The 20,295-nt window shown below is 46.8% G+C and overlaps 1 protein-coding gene across 4 annotated transcripts in view; it reads left to right on the top strand.

Moving 5' to 3' along the window:
- MARCHF1 (membrane associated ring-CH-type finger 1) overlaps window positions 1-20,295 on the top strand; it is a 711,901-nt gene that overhangs the window by 305,682 nt on the left and 385,924 nt on the right. For 3 of the 4 annotated variants that reach the window (XM_075930152.1, XM_075930151.1, XM_075930154.1), the window contains one exon: window positions 1,405-1,512. The exons of the other annotated variant lie outside the window; for it this stretch is intronic. The gene's annotated coding sequence lies outside the window, so the exon portion shown is untranslated. The remainder of the gene's footprint in view (window positions 1-1,404; window positions 1,513-20,295) is intronic. 4 annotated transcript variants of the gene reach the window in all.

Raw genomic sequence — 20,295 nt, 5'->3', positions numbered from 1 at the left:
ACATTGGGGCTAAGAACTTCAGTGTACTGCATTTGCAGTCATTGTCATTTGTAGCATACGTGCAACATACCTAAGGTGGCACAAGACCAGGATTCATCACCAAATTTGACCTGCTGATTGGATCATAAGCTTTTTTTCAGCCTGGGCTGGCTGAAATGGACAGTGCAGCATGAATGCTGATCTATGCCCCTATGTTTGCAGTGAAGCAATGGACAACACAAATGCAATTTTATTAGGGTTAAATTGTGTAACCCTTTCTTATGCTGAACAATGCAACTCACAGAGTAGGCTGTCTTGGGGACTGGATTGTGGTATCGGTGTTCTAATGTTCTGTTCTGCTAAAGTTCTTGTAGCCGTAAGAAATATAAATGGGACAATAAAGATTGCCTTATTTTCCTTTTAGAAGTGCCTAGAGGTAATTCATAAATTTTATATGATGGATAATTTATAATATTTGAAAGCGACAAAATTTAAACTAAAAACCAGGTAAGAAGACAAGTGTTAAGACTTCAAGACAGATTAAGGTACAATAAGCTTGATGTTACTTCACCCACTTTGTCAGGTACACACATAAGGAATAAATAACAAGAAAACATAACCAAAGTAACAGAACAGAGTCCAGCAATTCCAAAGTTAAAGGAGTGCTTATGAAATCCATTACCGGCTACTTTAAATATAGTGTATGCAGAGTTTAGAAAACTGTATGCAGTAGTAATTGAAGGCCAAGACTATTGTAGGGTTCAAAAAATAAATAGCCATTTATTTCTCCATGAGCTGCTTTGCCAGGAGCGACAAGGATGAAAAACCATGCTCTGAAGTGTCCCTGGCCTCTATTTCCCAGAAGCTAGAAATGGTCAATAGGGAATGGATCATTTGATTAGTACATGTTTTGTTCATTCCTTCTGAAGTACCAGGCATTGGTCACTGGTAGAAGCAGTATACTGGGAGAGATGAACCTTTGATCTGACCCAGTATGGCCTTTCTTACTCTTAGTCATAAAGTAATCTCAGAAGGCAAAGTAAGTATTTTATGGACAAATGATGAATCACAACTGTTGGGTCTTTTTTGCTGCTGACATGTTCCTGCTAGGTTCAACGCATCAGTTAAGGGAAGAGAAGCCCCAGCTTTAGACAGATGTGGCAAAACAAACTGAATTGCTCATCAACCAGTAGAAAGCAAAATGTTTGTGCTGAAAAAACCCATCAGAGTAGAGCCAGAAATACTAGAGGAAGTAAGTTATTTTTCCTCTCAGGAGTGAGATGTGCAATGATGGTGAAATCATGTTAGATGTCAAGCAAAGAACTTTGATAAGCTTGAAAAGATATGGAAAAGTAACATGGTTGGTTCTGACAGTTTTGAATTTTTTTAACATTGACATAATGTTGTTCCTCTTTTATTCAACAGAGGTATGGAAATCCTGGAACAAAAATTGATAAGCAGCTAATTCCAAAGCAGTGCTTCTAAAGGATATTCTTAGTGGAAAGTTTTCTTGATACTCCAAAAGCATCAAATGTAAGTCTTTAAGGATGCCACCCACATGATTGTCACAGCAGCTGATAAGGATACTAATATGAAAGAGAAGGTGACCTAGACAAACATACATAATAGCGAAAGAAGCTCATGGCTAGGCCCTGGCAGCTGAGTAGTCTAGTGGCTAGGTCACTGAGTAAGCAAGTGGGAAAAATGGGGGTTCTGGCCTAGGGAAGTGAAAGGTTAATTGGTAAGCATCACCCGGAACAGGTAATGCTAACTGGTTCTGGTTAATGGGTAGGGGCTGGAGCAGCTCCTCACCCACCCCAGGCAGGGACCTGCTTCAGCTCCACAGGGCCCACCACAGGCAGGGGCTGCTCCCTGTGATGGACCCAGCCACTCCTACCCCCCCCCCCCCCGGTCACAGGTTTACAATGCTGGCTGTCCAGGGAAGTGGCTTTGCTGTGGGACCTGCAATATAATGTTTATTTAAGCTTTATACTGAAGAGCCCACAGTGTGTAAGCATGTAACTGCTAGGATTTTTAGCAGTTACATGGTTACCTTTTTAAACTAATTTTTACATCCCTATTTTGGCCCTTGTGCTCCTGGCCCTGGAGCTCCAAATTGCTCCCTCTCTGAGTCCTTAAATTTGGGGCATGCCCCCCAAATCCAGATTTCCCTGGGTTGGAGCTTCTCAGTAGGTCCCCCCCACCCTTTTCTCCAGATGAGTAAGGTGGGAACTTATTTGTTTCCCTGGCTGCCAAGCAGATAGACTGCTGAACTGGGCTCCTCCCTCTTGGTAGTCAGCCCAAACTAAGGCATGCTCCTTCCTTTGCTCCTCTTTCCAAGCCTGGCATTGGTTGCAGGTAAAGCAGGGTGGGGCTAGCTGGGCCCAGAGGCTTTCTTCAATCCCTAGGGTGTTGGGCCCTCCTTTCTCCACTCCTCTACAAAACCAAATTCATTGTGACACTCAAAACCCTGAACATACCTGTACAAGACTGAAAAATGGCAAACTGGTGGCTTATTTACTCATCTGAGTACAAGAAGCTAAAGCAAGAATAAGCAACTAGAACCCATAAATCTGATTTAAAAAGTTTTTTATGATGAGGTACCTCTGCAAATTATAAATTAATCATGCTTGTGCAACCTAGGCCAACTACTTAGTTTTCAAGCATCTCTAATTGAAAATGTCATCACTATAATGAATGTTGATTTATTTATTAATTAGGAAATGTTTGAACTGGGAAACCTGAAGTGCATATATCTTTTTTTAAATCCACATTATGCAGTTAAATAAAAGGAGACGCTGGCGATATCAATCGTACCTATACAGAAAGTTTATAGACCCTGCCAAACAGAAAGCAATATTTGTTATAAAGTCATCTTAGTCTTTTTTTCCCCAAATGTTGCTATCAATATGATTAGTTTTTAATTACTTTTTAGTTTTTAATTCCTTTTTTGTTCTGCTTGAAGACCAACATTTATTCCTTCTGAAAATGTTAGGACTTCTTTGGGTTCTTCCTCTAACAAATGAAACTCTTGAATGAAAAATATTGACTGAACTTGACGTATTGTGTGAATAGTTGCTTGATTTGATCAGTATCAGTGTGGGAAATGCTTGGTGAGCAATTGATGAATTTATACGTGAGAAATGATTTATAAAAATCAAGCAAGCACTAACCAATGAAAAAGAATCAACTCCATCCAGAACACCTAAATTATTCATGTAGCTTCCCACTAAAAGGGCATAACACATATTGAGTTCCTCTATATAATTTATATTGTACACTTTATAGTGTCACTTTCTGATATCTATTTGTTTGCATCATTTGTAGACTTATATTTGAGTTTCACCTTTTGAGTAAGTTTCGTATAGGCAATCTGTCCATCTAAGTAAAATGACTCTTAATAATCCACCAAGTTGATAATCAGATGGGAGATTTGATTTAATTAAAGGTTGGTACAGAAAATATTTCCTTTCAGAAAGCAGAGTATGCTCTGTTAAGTCCCAGGAAGGGTATAAAATATTTCCCTAAGAGCTTTCTCCTTTTTTGCATATCTAGTCTGTCACCTGTTTGAGCATCCTAAATGTAAAATAAGAGAATTATTAGGTCAAGAAGAAATGGGCTTAAATTGCAGCAAGGGTAAACACTGGAATAAATTGCTTACGGAAGTTATGGCATCTCTAACACTGATATATTTAAGAGCAGGTTGGATAGATTCCTATCAGGGATGATATAAATGGTGCTTGGTCCTGCCATGAGGGTAGGGGAGTGGACTTGATGAACTCTCAAGGTCCCTTTCAGATCTAGTGTTGTATGATTCTGCTTTTAACTGAATCCCTATTTCGAATTTTGCTTTAAATACTAGTCACTTGCAGTGGGGGAAGGACCAGGTTTCAAAGTGTTTTATCCCTTGTGATAGGGTGCAAGTTGCTTAATCTCTCTGCCACAGCGTTTATAAAATAGTACCCTACAAGGATGGCATGAGGATAGTTTTGTGATATCTTCTGACACAGGAGCGATGGGGCCCATTAAATGATTTGGATGACATAGTCCAAACTTTACAAGCCAGGGCAAAATACTGGAAAAATAATTTTTCTGCTTCTGTCAATCTGGATACTTATTAGCTATTTTAAAAAATATGTTTTGGTGTTCTAGTGAAAGATGGGAGTGGGAGCCTAGGAACCCTCCTTTTGAAGGATGGAACTATTGAGTATATAAAGGGGTCACCCCTTTTTAGCTTGGTGTTAACTTCTACAGTCAATCTCGCAGATGTGTTTCTCAGTTCATGTGGGCAGGTACTGATAGATTGTAAACTCTTTAGAGTTCATGATACAGGCATCACTTACACACTAGTGGTATGACTGCACAGGATCATTTATTGCTCTTAAATAAAGAATAAATACAGGCTGTGATAAATGGCCAGCAGTGGAACAAGGTCCGTTTCCCCATAATATTCAGTACTGAAAAGGTTTATTTTTAACATGCCTGAAAATGTATGAAAAACTCTACTAGCTTCATCTTGAATAATATTACCTAATTTGGGTATGGCCTGCTGAGAACCTTTAATGAAAGTCTATTGAATTATGGAAATAGTTTCCAACTAATAAGGGTATTGTACATTGCTCTCTAAAGATCAAGTCTGGTCCCCTTGAAGTGAATGGGAATCGTGAAATTCTGTATCTAGGTTTAATGATTTCATTTAGCATTCTCCATTTGTGTTACACTGTGTTTGTGTTTAACATGAATTTTTTTTTTTAAGGAAATGCTATTTGTAACTGAATTAAGTCAATTTTTTATAGAGTCCAATCAGCTGCATTTTTGTAGGTGTTTGAAGCTAAGAAAGTTGCTCTGGGTTTATACCATTGTAACTGAGGGCCTGTAAAACGTACGAATGACTATAAAAAGAAGCTATGTAGAGATGTTTAAGAAAAACACTAATTGCATTAAGCTCGTATGTGTTGTGCTATAACTGTTTTCACATCCTGGGCCAAATCTTCAGCTGAGTAATTTTGGCATTTTTCCATTAAAGTAAATGGAGCTATGTTAATTGACACTAGCTAAGGATCTGACCCTGTTTCTTCTATGTTTAATATTTTATGTAATATAGGGTTGTTAGATTTTCCCCTTGGAGTTTGAGACCACATTTTAATAATATTAAGTATCATAACTTAGGGCGACCAAAAAAGAAACATGAATAAGAGCTCAATGTTTTCATGAGGAAGAGTATTTTTCCCTTTTGGGGATCATTTCAGAGCAAGTTTTGCTCAGGGGTGAATGCCGCCAATGGGAATAGTGGAAATATCTCAAATTTTGATATATTTTATGCAATTTTTGTCCAAACAGAAATTGCTCCTTTTCTACGAAATAACGAATAGAATTTGGTTAGCCTTGTAAAAGCTTAGAAGAATAGGTTCATACCCCCATTTTAGTAGGTGATAATTACTCCTTTCTAGTGCTTCCATAATATTTGTTGCTAAGGTAAGGACTCTGAAAAGTATCCTATACTGAGAGTGCTTAACATTGAGTACACCAGAGACAGCAGTGCTGATTCAATAAGTGCCTGATCTAAAGCCCAGTAAAGCCATTAGGAGTCAGGCTCCAGGTTACTTATGGTTACTTTGTGGCACAAAGTCTTGGAAGATTAATCCCGAAACATCAATACAACACAAGAAGGCCTGTATTGTGAAAGTTGCCTGTGGTAGCTGGGATGCTGGGAGTGAGTCACGGTGGAAATCAAACACAAGAAGGAAGTGAAATGTTTTATTCATGAACAGTTTCTTTTGGAAAACTAAATAAGGAAAAGCACAATATATGTTGTGGTGATAGAGTGCACTGTACAACATTTTATAAAGTTACTAGCACATGTACCTGGTGTTGCTTGGGTCATTAAGGAGAGCTCAGGGAGGGGGCTATGGTGGTGGGGGGAGTGCATAGTCAGGGTTGGGGACTGAGGAGGGGCTCTGGCCAGGGGACTGTGTGTGAAAGGAGTGGGGTAAGGAGGGAAAAGGGGGCCAACTCCCCTCCCTGAGCTTTGTATCATGGCTACTTGCTCTTTCCTTTCTGTCAGGGAGCAAGAGCAAAGGGCATAGCTTGCCTGTCCCTGTGCTCCTCAGCCAGAGTGAGGAATGCAGTTAACTGTGCACTTACCTCTCATTCCCTGCTGAAAGGGACCAGCCAGTAATGTCCCCGTATGAAGCAGGAGGTTGGGGGAAGTTTTAGCCCTCCCACCATTCCTAAAGGGTGCCTAGGGGATAGGAGGCTCAGGGCCAAGGCAGTTCCAAAGTGGGCGGGGGAGGACCCCCAAGCAGCCCCTTTCACCTGCCTAGAGATTATTTTTTTTTCCCCTGTATGTTTTTTTGAGAGACAATCCCATTCAAAGCACATCCCATTTTCCAGGCACAACCAAACCCTTACTTTGTTCTAAGATATGATAAGAGGAAATTGTATACCAAATTTAGTAGTCTTGGCTCTTACTGTTTAGGAGGGGTTTTTGGACAGAAACTCTCTCAAATATGTCCTAGACACCAGATGATGTTTGGCTGGGGAAAGGAATGCTAAATGTGCACCAGTATAAGACTCTTAATTGTTCACTTTTTTTTGGTATCTTACAAGTAGAACCTGCATTTTAGTGTGGCGTAACTATATATTGGGTAAGTTTTCTGTTTTACTGTACATCAGTACAATCATGTTAGCTAATATTAATTTTCTGTAACCTTGACTCTGAAAAAGTGAGCTATTTAGTCAGATACTGAAAACATGAAGTGATGATTCTAAAACTGATATTTTACAACCCTGATATTTTAGGATCATTTATAGGAGCATGTCTAAAATTAGTACCTGATTTGCCAGGATAACATAGCTATTGTAAATTTTTCATCAGGAACACTGAATTAGGAAAGAATGATTGTACAAGTTGCACCTCTGAAAATTGCACTCTGGTCTGGCAACATCCATGGTCTGGCAGAGCCATGGGTTCTTCTCCGAGTGATGTCCCCGTGGGTGCTCCACTACAGGTGTCGGGCTCGTCCCGGCGCCGCAAACCGGAAACTTCTTCATAGCAGTAGCTCCCTCCGGAGGACCGCGCGTGCGCAGTGTGTCCCGCGGCGTTCGCGCCCTTTTCTGCGTCGCGCGGTCCGACCCGCCAGTTCCTCCTAACCGTCCACGGCCACAGACGGATCTGGAACACGCTCCTCTCCTGAGGAGAAATCGTTTAGTCAAAAATTAGATATATGTTCAGTTGTTTTTCCCAGTTAGCCCCTTCCCAACGTAGTATTAGTCAGTTTTATATTGTTAGTTAGTTAGATTGGTTAATTGTTTAAAAAAAAAAAAAAAAAAAAAAACCCTGTTACTTCAACCCCCTGTTTTAATCCCGGGGGTTACACCCGAACAGCCAACCATGGCCGGTTCTCCCGGGTTCAAGAAGTGCGCATCATGCGGCGAGGCTATGCCCGTGTCGGATGGCCACTCCCGCTGCATTCGTTGCCTAGGGGAGGGCCATATCCCTCAGAAGTGTGGCCATTGCGCCAAGCTAACGGCGCGCACGAGGCGTGACAGAGAGATGCGTCTTAAAATGCTCCTCTTCAACAAGGCTCTCCAGCCGCTGCCGACAACAGAGCGAGAGACCGAGGGTACGCACAAGACCAAAGAAAAGGCCTCCGCTTCGTCCAGGAGCCTAAGTGCGGCAGACTCGAGAGCCGCGTCGGGCCACCCACAGGCGATGGAAAAGCCTTCCAAAGCCCGTAGCACATCGGCGCCGAGCCCCGCACTCTCTGTGGCATCGGCCCCGCCAACCCGTCCGGAGTCGGCACCATCATCAGCGGCACCGAGCCTCCGAACGGCACCGCAGCCGGATTCGGTGCGGTCCTCGGCACCGAGGCAATCGGCACCGTCGGCACATGACCGTGCCCCGACTAAGACGGCACCGGTGGCCGGCCCGGCACCGAAACCTAAACAGGCACCGAAGCCTAAGCCGCAACAACCTAAGGCACCGGACACGGCACCGAGGAAACACTCGGCACCCAAATCCCATCCAAAGCCTAGCGACGCAGCCATTCCTCATCCTCAGGGCGTGTCGGCACCGCACCGCACCGACCGATTGCTGGAAGTGGAGGAGCCGTCCCAGTCTCCCGTTTCGGCACCGGATCCGACGATTTGACACCCTCAGGTGTCGAGACAAGAAGTGCTTCCGCCTTCCTCACCTCCTGCGCCTCAATCACCATGCCTTCCAGGGGAAATCTCTGATGGGGCCTCACTTATCTCGATCCCAGATAGCCTGGTCCCCCATACTTCTAGAGCGGTACCGACGAAGGCACAGAGGAAAACACACCACCCTTGTACCCCTTCTCCAGGTTCGGACAGGGCAGCCTTCTTGCCTGGACCTTCGATTTCACCTCAAAGACGGCGGAGCCACTATCACGAGTACTCTCCTGCACGCCGTTACTATAGATCCCCGAGAAGGTCCATCACACCGCCTCACTATCACCGCTCATACTACTCCAGATCACCGTACCGTTACTCGTACCGCTCTTGTTCCCCTCGATCACCTACCCGCTCCCGCTATTATCGTCATAGGAGCACTCTGTCCTATTCTCCACAATACTCTCATCGTCCGTCTCGTCACCGCTCACTGCATTCGGAGCGTTCACGATCAATATCGAGGCGCTCACCCTTGTCTCCGAGCCGACAGCAAATATATTCGCCAACGACCCAAGGCTCTATTCCACCGGCTCAACGCCCACCAGCGCCTACGGGAGATGCATCCACGACTTCGGTCCCACAGGACGATACCACTCCGTCACCAGTGGCGGAACACCAGTCAGTGGCCTCCCCGACAGATGTCGCTTCCTCTTCTCCTGACGATGCGGTGTTTAATGACGAACCCCCTCTAGCAGATGATTACAAACAGTTCCATGAGCTTTTTACACGGGTAGCGGATTCACAGAACCTACGCACCTCGGGGGCGCCTCCAAAACACCATGTGCTGCTCAGAAATTTACAACATTCTAGTAAATCCAAGCTAGCTCTTCCTTTCGATGCCGCGATATTGGAGGTAGCCAATGACATCTGGCAAACTCCGGCGTCTATGCCTCCTACCAACAAACGCACGGACAGAAAATATTTTATCCACGCCAAGGATGCAGAGTTTCTCTTTACCCATCCTGTTCCAAACTCTATCGTGGTTGACGCAGCACAGCAAAAGGCGAGATCCGCGCAGGCGAGGAATTCCATCGCGGACAAAGAGGCCAAACGCTTGGATTTGCTAGGCAGAAAGGTCTATTCATCTGCAACGGCCACATTGAGGATGGCAAACTACTCCGCCCATCTTGCCAACCACGACTTCGACAACTATTCGAAGTTAGTGCCGCTCATACAGCATCTCCCACATTCCAAAAGGGAGGTACTGAAGGCCATAGTGCAAGAGGGTTACACAGTGGCCCGTAATGCGCTCCAGATATCTCTCGATATCGCGGACTCAGCCTCCCGCACTACTGCGACGTCCATCGTCATGCGACGAGACTCTTGGCTCCACCTGGCTTCAGTGCCAAAGGATCTACACCCTAAGGTGGAGGACCTCCCATTTGACCGAGCATCCCTGTTCGCTCAAAACACAGACCAAGTGTTTCACTCAGGAAAAGACTCTAGAAATACGTTAAGAACGCTAGGGATGTACACCCCGCCCTTCAGGCGCAGGAGAGCCTGGCCATATAACAGGCAGAGGCCGCCTCCTTCTTCGGCGTCCTACTATACCAACCAACGATTTAGACCATACGACCAGCATAGACAGAGGCAGCGCCCCCAACGTCGCCCCCAGCAATCTAACAAGGCCAACAACCAGCAACAATCTAGGCAGCAAGTTTGACGGACTGATCGAGAGTCTGCGAGCCATCCCTCAACTAGAACCCAACGCGAGAGTAACCAAACTCTTCAACCGCCGTCTGTATCCATACTCCCTTCGTTGGTTTGCCATCACCACAGACCGCTGGGTCAGGGAGATTGTAACCTCAGGACTCACCATTCCGTTCTCCACCTTACCTCCCACCAACCCTCCCTCCCCACCCCTTTTCAGGGACCCCTCCCACGAAAATCTGTTACGACAGGAAGTAGTACACCTACTTACCATAGGTGCGGTGGAAATAGTTCCTCCCGAATTCCATCGCAGGGGGTTCTATTCCCGATACTTCCTCACAGAGAAAAAGTCGGGTGGATGGAGGCCGATACTAGACCTTCGCGGTCTCAACCGCTACCTGCGAAGATACAGATTCAAGATGGTTACTCTGGGTTCCATCATCCCAACACTACAAAAGGGGGATTGGTTCGCGTCTCTCGACCTGCAGGACGCATACTTCCACATTCCTATCCATCCAGCTCACAGGAGGTTTCTGCGATTCACCGTCGGAGACGACCACTACCAATATGCGGTACTTCCCTTCGGCCTATCCGCAGCTCCGAGAGTATTTTCAAAGACCATGGCAGTCATAGCGGCATACCTCCGTCGAGCGGGGATCACCATCTTCCCTTATCTCGACGACTACCTCCTCTCGGCACCTTCGAGAGAACAAGCCGAGATGGCAGTTGCCACTACAAAAGGCATCTTCGAGACCCTTGGCCTAATTATCAATCTGCCAAAATCTACTCTAACTCCGGCCCAGTCCATCGTGTTCATTGGGGCCAGACTAGACTCTACCACTGCTATGGCGTATCTGCCTACGGACAGAGCCGACACCATTCGAGACCTATCGAACGTCTTGCTCACGGCTCCGAAGGTCCCTTACCTTACCTGCCTGAAACTATTGGGCCACATGGCCTCTACCACATACGTCATAGCCCATGCTCGCCTCCGCATGCGATGTCTGCAACATTGGCTCCTCATAGCCTACAAACCGGGCATTACCAATATCAACACTTTCGTAACCGTCCCTGCCCGAGTCAGGAAATCGCTCGTTTGGTGGACTCTACCTGCCAATACTCTAGCAGGCGTTCCATTCCGGGTCCAGCCCCCATCCATCCAACTGACCACGGACGCGTCCCTAATAGGCTGGGGGGCGCATATGTTGCACTACCGGACTCAGGGACTGTGGTCCCATCAGGAATCCCTACTCCATATAAACTTCCTGAAGCTCAGGGCAGTCTTCAACGCATGCCGCCACTTTGTCCACCACATACAGGGGACCACCATACAAGTCCTTACCGACAACATATGCACGGTTTACTACATCAACCGGCAAGGCGGGGCCCGGTCCAGGACTTTGTGTGTGGAAGCAGTGCGCCTGTGGAACTGGGCGATCCGCCACAGGATTGCGCTCATAGCTTCCTATCTTCCCGGCAAAACCAATATAATTGCGGACACGCTCAGCAGATCATTCCACTCCCAACACGAATGGGAGCTCCTTCACTCTGTAGCCCTCGATCTGTTTCGGGCATGGGGTTACCCAGAGATCGACCTCTTTGCCACTCGCGACAACAGGAAGTGCCGCTCTTACTGTTTGAGAGCAGGGATAGACAACCAATCCTTGGGGGATGCCTTCCTTCTCAATTGGGGGGCGTGCCGTCTCCTCTACGCTTTTCCCCCAATCCTGCTGATACCGCGGGTAATAAAGAAAATACTATCAGACTCGGCGACAGTAATCCTGGTGGCTCCCTTCTGGCCGCGTCAGACTTGGCTCACGCAACTCATGCAGATGTCGGTGTCCAGACCTCAATGTCTTCCACGGATCAACAACTTGATCTCACAACAAAACGGCAACCTTCTCCACCCGGATGTCGACCGCTTGCACCTGACAGCTTGGCTCCTAACTGGCTCCAGGGCCTAGAATTAACCTGCTCCCAAGCGGTCATGGATGTACTCGTGCAAAGCAGACGCCACAGCACCCAACGATCTTACATCTATAAGTGGCGTCGCTTCTCAGCCTGGTGCCAGCCACAAGCCATTAACCCCCTAAATGTGCAGATCCAGCGTATTCTGGACTACGTCCTGCATTTACATTCCCAAGGATTGGCCGCTGCTTCGCTAAAAGTACACTTGGCAGCTATTTCGGCTTTTCACGCTCCCATAGAGAGCTTTTCCGTTTTCTCTCATCCACTTACGAAGAAATTCCTCAAGGGAATTTCCAATATTTGTCCACCACACAAGCCTATCCCGCAGCCATGGGACCTTGGCCTTGTACTGGACACCCTTACCCGCCCACCATTTGAACCACTTGCGACTTGTGAGTTACAAATTCTCACGATAAAGGTTACCTTTCTTCTGGCAATAGCCTCAGCTCGGCGAGTTTCAGAGCTTGCAGCACTTTCAGCGGACCCTCCATACACGATGTTCACTCAGCAGGGAGTCTCGCTGAGATGTCATCCATCCTTCTTGCCAAAAGTCAACTCGTCCTTTCATGTCAATGAACCTATAATCTTCCCTACTTTCTACCCCAAACCACACGCTACACCGGAGGAAGCCCACTGGCACACTCTGGACATTAGAAGGGCATTGGCTTTTTATCTTGACAGAACACGTCCATTCCGGAAGTCTCCGCGTTTGCTATTATCACTCGCTAATCGCTCTAAAGGTCATCAGCTGTCGTCCCAACGTATTTCCAAACATATAGTTAACTGCATCACCCGTTGCTACACTCTCAGGGGGAAATCTCTGCCCTGTCCGCTAACCGCACATTCAACCAGAAGTATGGCTGCCTCCACGGCTTTTATGAAAAATGTATCACTTAGAGACATATGCAGGGCAGTGACATGGTCGTCCGCATCCACCTTCGCTAGACACTATGCCCTTGACCGTCTCAAGGAGGCAGACACAGCAGTCGCTCAAGCAGTCCTTTCGTCCGTGCACAAGTAAATCCGAAGCACAATCAGTGCGAGGGGGACTGCTTCATACTCACCTGTAGTGGAGCACCCACGGGGACATCACTCGAAGAAGAAGAAAAGGTTACTCACCTTGTGCAGTAACTTCTGTTCTTTGAGATGTGTGTCCCCGTGGGTGCTCCACGACCCGCCCTCCTCCCTGCTTCGGAGATCTCTCTTGTATCTTGCAGATGTTCCGGCTAGGAGGAACTGGCGGGTCGGACCGCGCGACGGAGAAAAGGGCGCGAATGCCGCGGGACACACTGCGCACGCGCGGTCCTCCGGAGGGGGCTACTGCTATGAAGAAGTTTCCGGTTTGCGGCGCCGGGACGAGCCCGACACCTGTAGTGGAGCACCCACGGGGACACACATCTCGAAGAACAGAAGTTACTGCACAAGGTGAGTAACCTTTTCTGCTTCTGGATCAGAGAACCTAGGAACTTAATGGCAGGAGGGCCAGCAGCCCATCTCGTGCCAGGGTTAGTGGCCCCACAGCGGGGCTGGGGCTGGGAAAACATCAGCAACAACCGTGGCAGCACGAGGCCGGGAGCCAGGAAACCCCAGGCGCCCACAAGAATGTAGGGCCATAGAAGCTTGGCCATCTGCAGCAGCGTAGAGCTGGAGAACCCCAACGGCCTGCAGCAGCATGGGGTCAGAGCCCAGAGAAGTTTGGCTTGCCATAGGCCGGAGAACCCTAGCCACCCATGGCAGCCCGGAGCTGGTGACCGCAGAGCAGACAGCCTGGCTGGGGAGAGATCAGAAGGGGGGCCAGAGGCAGAAGGCTGGCTGATTCGGGCCTGTGACAGAAAACACCTCCCTTGGTCTGGCAAATTCTGTTTTTTGGGAACCAGTCAGGCCCCCATGATTCCAGACCAGGGAGGTCCAACCTGTAGAAATTATTAAAAAGTAAGAATCCCATTTTTTTTAGTATCGTGCTTCTAATTCTGACTTACTCCTATGTAGTATTTCAGATTTGTTTGCAGATATTTTGAGAATTACCATGCAACTAGGAACACTAATATATTATATAATAATGTATCCACTTCAGCAAACTGATCTGTATTTTGAACAGCATGGCTGTTAACAAGGACTATGAATCTTCTATTTTATCAAACAACACCCTCATGCCATTTGTCTCAGCAGAGTCAAGTTAGTGCCAGAAAAATGAACAAAGAGTATTCCCTACCCTTTATTATTGGAAAAACTATATCATGTGACTTTTGTCATAAATTGGAACAGATTTTTAAAAAACAAACCATACGCAATATTGAAAGGACATCTAAATAGATGTAAACCACTGATCAGATGAAGATTTCTGCCACTAGAACATTTTGTTACTACATCTTTTAAATGGTGTGTGTGTGTGTGTGTGTGTGTGTGTGTGTGTGTGTGTAATATATATATATATATATATATATATATATATATATATATATATATATATATATATATACAGTATATAAATAAAATATTATAATATCTCGAGTTCTGACACTAGACAGCAGGATAAATTAGAAAGGAGATGGAAAGAACAGAGAGCTAATTATTCACAATGTAGAAATATATTTTTAAATGCCAAGTGTTTTATCTAGTTGTCAAAAAGACTTTCATCAGTGTAAAGTCAATATTAAGTCATGACAAATTGTTAGAGGTTGGAGAATTTGAAAAGTCAGTGTGTGAATCACAAACATTTTGTGCAATTAAGTTCTAGAGAATGTCTATTTTAGCATTAGCAATGGCCTACTTAAGATGTCACTGACTTCCCCCTCCTCCACCAAATCTTGATATGTTTGAAATCAGTGCATTTAAGTCAATGGCCTATATATATCCGGCACTTTGAAACTTTGTCAAAACACATATTTTAATTCTGGGAGGGAGCATAGTGTGATCAAAGTGAGCATAGCATACTGCTGCCTAACAAAGAATTGCTACTCATGAATAGAAAGATTCAGCAATGTCAGGAAGAACAGTACTGTGCATGCATGCACGGGGACACACACAAAATGTTTTTTTTTCCTGGCCAGTGTGTGTAATGTAATATTCAGTCTCCTAATCATTACTGTTGTCAAACCTAATCTAGTAAGCACTTGCCTTATTTACCTAATTGTTATAGATATTCTTGTGACAGAAATACTTCCTTAAAACATGCAGAATGTTTTCACTCTAAGGATAGTGTTGCGAAGGGGAAGGCTAAGATTTCAAGTGACTGATCAATTTGAAAATAAAGGTGTGTTTAAATTTGGAATAGAGAGTTTGAATGCTCAGGCTATTGTGAAAAACAAGCTCAACAAAAAGGTATGCCATGTTAGTTACCTAGTATCAGTAGTCCTTGTAGTAACATTTATGACTATTAAATACTCTGCTGAAGGGCGTGGGGGAAAGGATGTAAGCTCAGGATGAGAAAACAAATTCATGAGTTCTCCTTCTGCTCTGAGTCTTGCATGCCTAGTTTGGGACTTGATTTGGCTCTTTAAAACCGTTTATCAGATTAACAGTTTCATTCACAGAGTGAATGTTAATGCAGGTTAAGTTGAGCAAGTATATCCCTGTTTAGAGTTACAAGTAGGGTTGCCAGATGGTTTCAACAAAAATACCGGAGACACTTGACATTACATCACAATCTACATTCAGGAGCAGCCTGAACGCGGCAGCTGGTGCCCCAGGCGGAACGCTCAATTGGTGCCTCCGCCTGCAGGGCAGTCATGGATTGACATCCCTGATGTCATGGTAGGCATCCCTGATGTCATCATCGGGTGCCCCTGGGTGGCGGCACCCTAGGCGGTGGCCGAGTGGGCCTATAGCCACGGGCCACCCTGTCTACATTCCATCTTATTTAGAAAATACCGGACATTTAGATTTTTTCATTTATATTTTCTCAATTTGTTTCCCGAACAGAGAGCTCAAATACTGGACTGTCTGGTTCAAAACCAGACACTTGGAAACCCTAGTTACAAAGCATGCTGACATAAGCACTTAACTGTTCCTGCAAAAGTGTTCTACCCAACTCTTTCCCCGGTGTATTACACTGGAATGACTATGGATCTCATGCTTGTAGTACTTCAGGACAGGGACATCTATAGTCAGTTGTTTCAGCATGACACATGCTCGCAGTTGGGGATCTGCCCAGTGCAACTTTTCCTTGTTAGCTGATGTTTGGATTCTGCTTGGGGCTGCTTGATAGACTTTGCCAGGCTCTGCGTAATGTGGGTGAGGCTCAGTTCCAGCCCCCTTGGAAGGGATGGGGCTTCTGGTGGAAGGAGTGGGGCTAGGGGCAGCAGGCTCTCAGTGCTCCCTGGACTTCACCACGTCTCTCTCTCCCGCCCCCTCAGCATCACCTGGGCGGAGCTATGTGGGGCTCCAGCAGCAATTTAAAGGGTCTGGGGCTCCTGCTGCTGCTGCTGCAGTGGTGGCAGCCAGGACCTCAGGCCCTGGGGTATTTGCTTACCTCCACCCAGTCAGCACCCCTTTTTCTGCAACTGTAGCCAGCCACGGACACGACTTGAACAGAAAATTCATCATTTCTATTACCTGTTGTACCCCTTTCACATCTAGTGGCACTGGCATGTCTGTGATTGCCTTGATCTTGTGATGTACTTTCAGTCCTTCTGCTGCAAGCTGTTGGCCAATGCGTGTCACCTCACCCTGTCAGAATTGCATTTTTTCTGGACTGAGTTATCCTTGTTCCTGTCTTGTAAAAAAGCTTGTGGCTTTCTTTTATGGTTGCTCTCTTCACCTACTGTGAAGATAACTACAATTATTTTCATCTCGAGCAGCACTTTGAGTCTCACCTGGAACACTTCTGATGCTGGACTTTTATCTGTGGTGACCAAATGGGAGTTGGAAAGATTGTCAGCTTGTTGGACTGTTCATCCAGGCCTATGTGCCAAAACCCATTCTTCACCTAGCAGGCTCCAAAGCTTCTAGCTTAGTAAAGTTCTGGCAAGATATCCTCAATTGTGAGCAGCTGATAATAGCATCTCTTCAGTGCCTTGTTCAGAAATTTTGAGTCTGTGGATGCATAATGCTCTTAATGGCTTCTTTAACACTATCAGGATGCTTACCCAGGCTGAACTGGGGTCTCTAGGTGCTATGATACTTCTGCTCTGCATACTTTTGAACTCTTTTTGTGTACTTGATTATATATTGGCACTGGAAGAAGAAGTCACTCACTTCGTGCAGTAACGATGGTTCTTCGAGGTGTGTCCCCGTGGGTGCTCCACGTCTGGTGTTGGGCTCGCCCTGGCGCCGTGAATCGGAGGCTTCCCAAAGCTGTGTTTGGCTGGACCGCGCATGCGCGAGGGCTCGAGGCCGTTTGCGTCTTTCCTCTCCGAGCGCAGTCCAGCCCCCGCTTCAGTTCCTCTCACCGCCTCATCTGAAACGAGAGAAACAAACGAGATTCCGTAGCGGGGAGGAGGGCAGGTTGTGGAGCACCCACGGGGACACACCTCAAAGAACCATTGTTACTGCACGAAGTGAGTAACTTCTTCTTCTTCTTCGGGTAGTCCCCGTGGGTGCTCCACGTCTGGTGACTCCGGAGCAGTGGTCCGAGCTAAGGTTGCGCTACAGGATCCTTGTTACGGCAGCGTTGGAGCACTGCCAAGGCTACAGCGGAGTCTGAGGTGGAGTGTTGCTGAATTGCATAACGTCTCATGAAAGTGACATTTGACGACCAAGTAGGTGTCCGGCAGATGTCGCGCATAGGGACTCCTTTCAGGAAGGCCGTCGAGGTAGCCATTGCACGGGTGGAATGTGCTCTAGGTTGTGATGGGAGGGGTTTGTTACACAGATTATAACAGGTGGTAATGCAAGCGACAATCAACTTGCAGATGCGCTGCGCAGAGAGTGGACGACCTCTAAACTGATCCGCAACAGATATAAAAAGATGGTCTGTCTTTCGAATATCATGAGTTCTATCAATACAAAATGCGAGGGCTCGGTGAGTATCCAGCATGTGCAACAGAGCCTCTTGAGGAGAAGCGTGAGGTTTAGGACAGAAAGAAGGCAAGACCACTGGCTCGTTAATGTGGAAGTCCGAGCAGACTTTTGGGAGACAGGTTGGGTGCGACCTAAGAATCACCGAGTCCTTATGAAAGATCGTATATGGGGGAGATGCTGTAAGAGCTGCTATCTCACTCACCCTGCGTGCGGACGTTATAGCAAAAAGAAAAACAACCTTGGTCATAAGTAGTTGAAGAGATGTAGTTGCAAGCGGCTCAAATGGTGGCCATGTCAACGTATCTAGCATGAGGTTGAGGTTCCACGCAGGAGGTGAAGGTCTACGTGGAGGGTTGAGATTGAGGCCCTTGAGAAACCTCTTCATAATGGGGTGGGCGAAAACCGACCGGCCATCGATCGGGCGGTGGAACGCCGTAATTGCTGCTAGATGAACTTTAAGTGATGGTATGGAGATACCTGATGTATGAACGTGCAAAACATAGTCCAGAATAGCCTGCAATGGTGAGACAGAGGGGTACAACCCTTTAGTGTCACACCAGTGCGTAAAGCGAGACCACTTTGCGAGATATGTTTTTCTCGTGGAATCTCTTCTGCTATTGAGCAGAACTCCTCTCACTTGATCTGAACAAAGGGTCTCCGACGTGTTGAACCATCCAGCATCCATGCAGTCAGATGGAGGGTGAGCAATTTCGGATGGTGAAGAGATCCGCTCTGCTACGTTAAGAGGTCCGGGAGAAGAGGGAGACGGTAAGGCGTTCGAATTGAGAGCTGTAGGAGCGTGGAGTACCAGGCTTGCCGGGGCCAGGCCGGTGCTATCAGTAAGATTCGGGCTTTGTCGAGGACAACATTCTCCAGTACTCTTGGAATTAGAGCCACAGGAGGAAACGCATACAATAGTACCGTGCCCCAATGTAGGAGGAACGCGTCCCCCAGGGAGCGTGAGCCAATCCCTGCTCTGGAACAATAGACCTTGCATTTTGCATTGGCAGAAGTGGCGAAGAGGTCTATGGCGGGTCGACCCCAACGGTGGAAGATAGATAGGAGCACGTCCGTGCGGATTTCCCATTCGTGGTCGTGTGGGAAGTATCCGCTCAGCGAGTCCGCGATGGAATTGTTCACCCCTGGCAGATACGAAGCTATGATAGTGATGTCGTTTCGGTTGCACCAGGACCACAGGCGAACCGCCTCTGCACAGAGGGAGCGGGATCTGGCACCGCCCTGCCTGTTGACATAGTACATTGCAGCCATGTTGTCCGTAAGGATCCTGGTAACTGCGCACTGTATGTGAAGTTTGAAATGTCTGCAGGCATGAAAGATTGCTTTGAGCTCCAATACGTTGATGTGGAGCATCATTTCTGTATTGGACCATCAACCCTGGATAGTATACTTGTCCATATGCGCACCCCAGCCGGTGAGTGAGGCATCTGTTATCTGCTCCGAAGGCTGAGGTTGGTGAAAGGGAATGCTCATCAACATGTTGTTGGGCTCGGTCCACCATCGAAGGGAATTCCGAACATGGATAGGCAACGTCACTCGCTTTTGGATGCTGTGTTTGGCGGGTTTGTATACCAAGGTCAACCACTGTTGGAGGCATCGGAAATGCAGTCGTGCGTGGCGGACCACCATCGTGGTGGCTGCCATATGACCCAACAGCTGAAGGTGAGGACATACGGGAAGTATTGGGGAGAGCGATACTGTGTGAACTAGATCGCATATGATTTGGAAACGGTCTGCAGGTAAGTAGACCCGAGCTGACCGTGAGTCGAGGCGAGCTCCTATAAACATGGGAGTCGGGGCTGGCTCTAGACGTGATTTCTCCATGTTTATAATTAAACTGAGGGAACTGAAGAGACTCCTCGTTACTGTGAGCATGTGGCAAGCTTCCGAGCGAGTGTGGCCTTTGAGCAAGCAGTCGTCTAGGTAGGGGAAAATGGAAACCCCTACCTTGCGAAGATGCACAGCAACTACTTCAAGTGTTTTGGAGAAAGCTCTGGGAGCTGAGACGAGGCCAAAGGGCAGCACTCTGTATTGGTAGTGTTCCTGCCCCACTACAAAACGGAGGAAGTGCCTGTGTGCTATGTGAATGGTGAGGTGAAAATACGCGTCCTGTAAATCGAGGACCCCGAACCAATCTTCCTTGCTCAGTGATGGTATAATTTTGTTTAACGTGACCATTTTGAAACGCTGCTTCTTGATGTATCAGTTTAAACGCCTCAGATTGAGAATAGGTCTTCACCCTCCGGATTTTTTGGGGACGAGGAAATACTGGGAGTAAAACCCTCTGTTCCTGAATCTTGAGGGAACTAGTTCTATGGCTCCTATAGCAAGAAGATGACGTACCTCTTGCTGGAGCTGAGTCTCGTGTGATGGGTCCCTGAAGAGGGATGGGGTGGGTGGAGTAGTGGGAGGTATGGAGATGAAAGGTATCGTGAAACCTGACTTTATTACTTCCAAGACCCAGCGGTCCGAGGTGATGTCGTGCCACTGGTGATAATATAGCTTGAGGCGGTCGTGAAAGAGAAG

This window comes from Pelodiscus sinensis, chromosome 5, assembly GCF_049634645.1.
Source record: "Pelodiscus sinensis isolate JC-2024 chromosome 5, ASM4963464v1, whole genome shotgun sequence".
NCBI lineage: Eukaryota > Metazoa > Chordata > Testudines > Trionychidae > Pelodiscus > Pelodiscus sinensis.
Note: the sequence above shows the minus strand (reverse complement) of the source record. Positions and strands in the feature narration are given on the sequence as shown.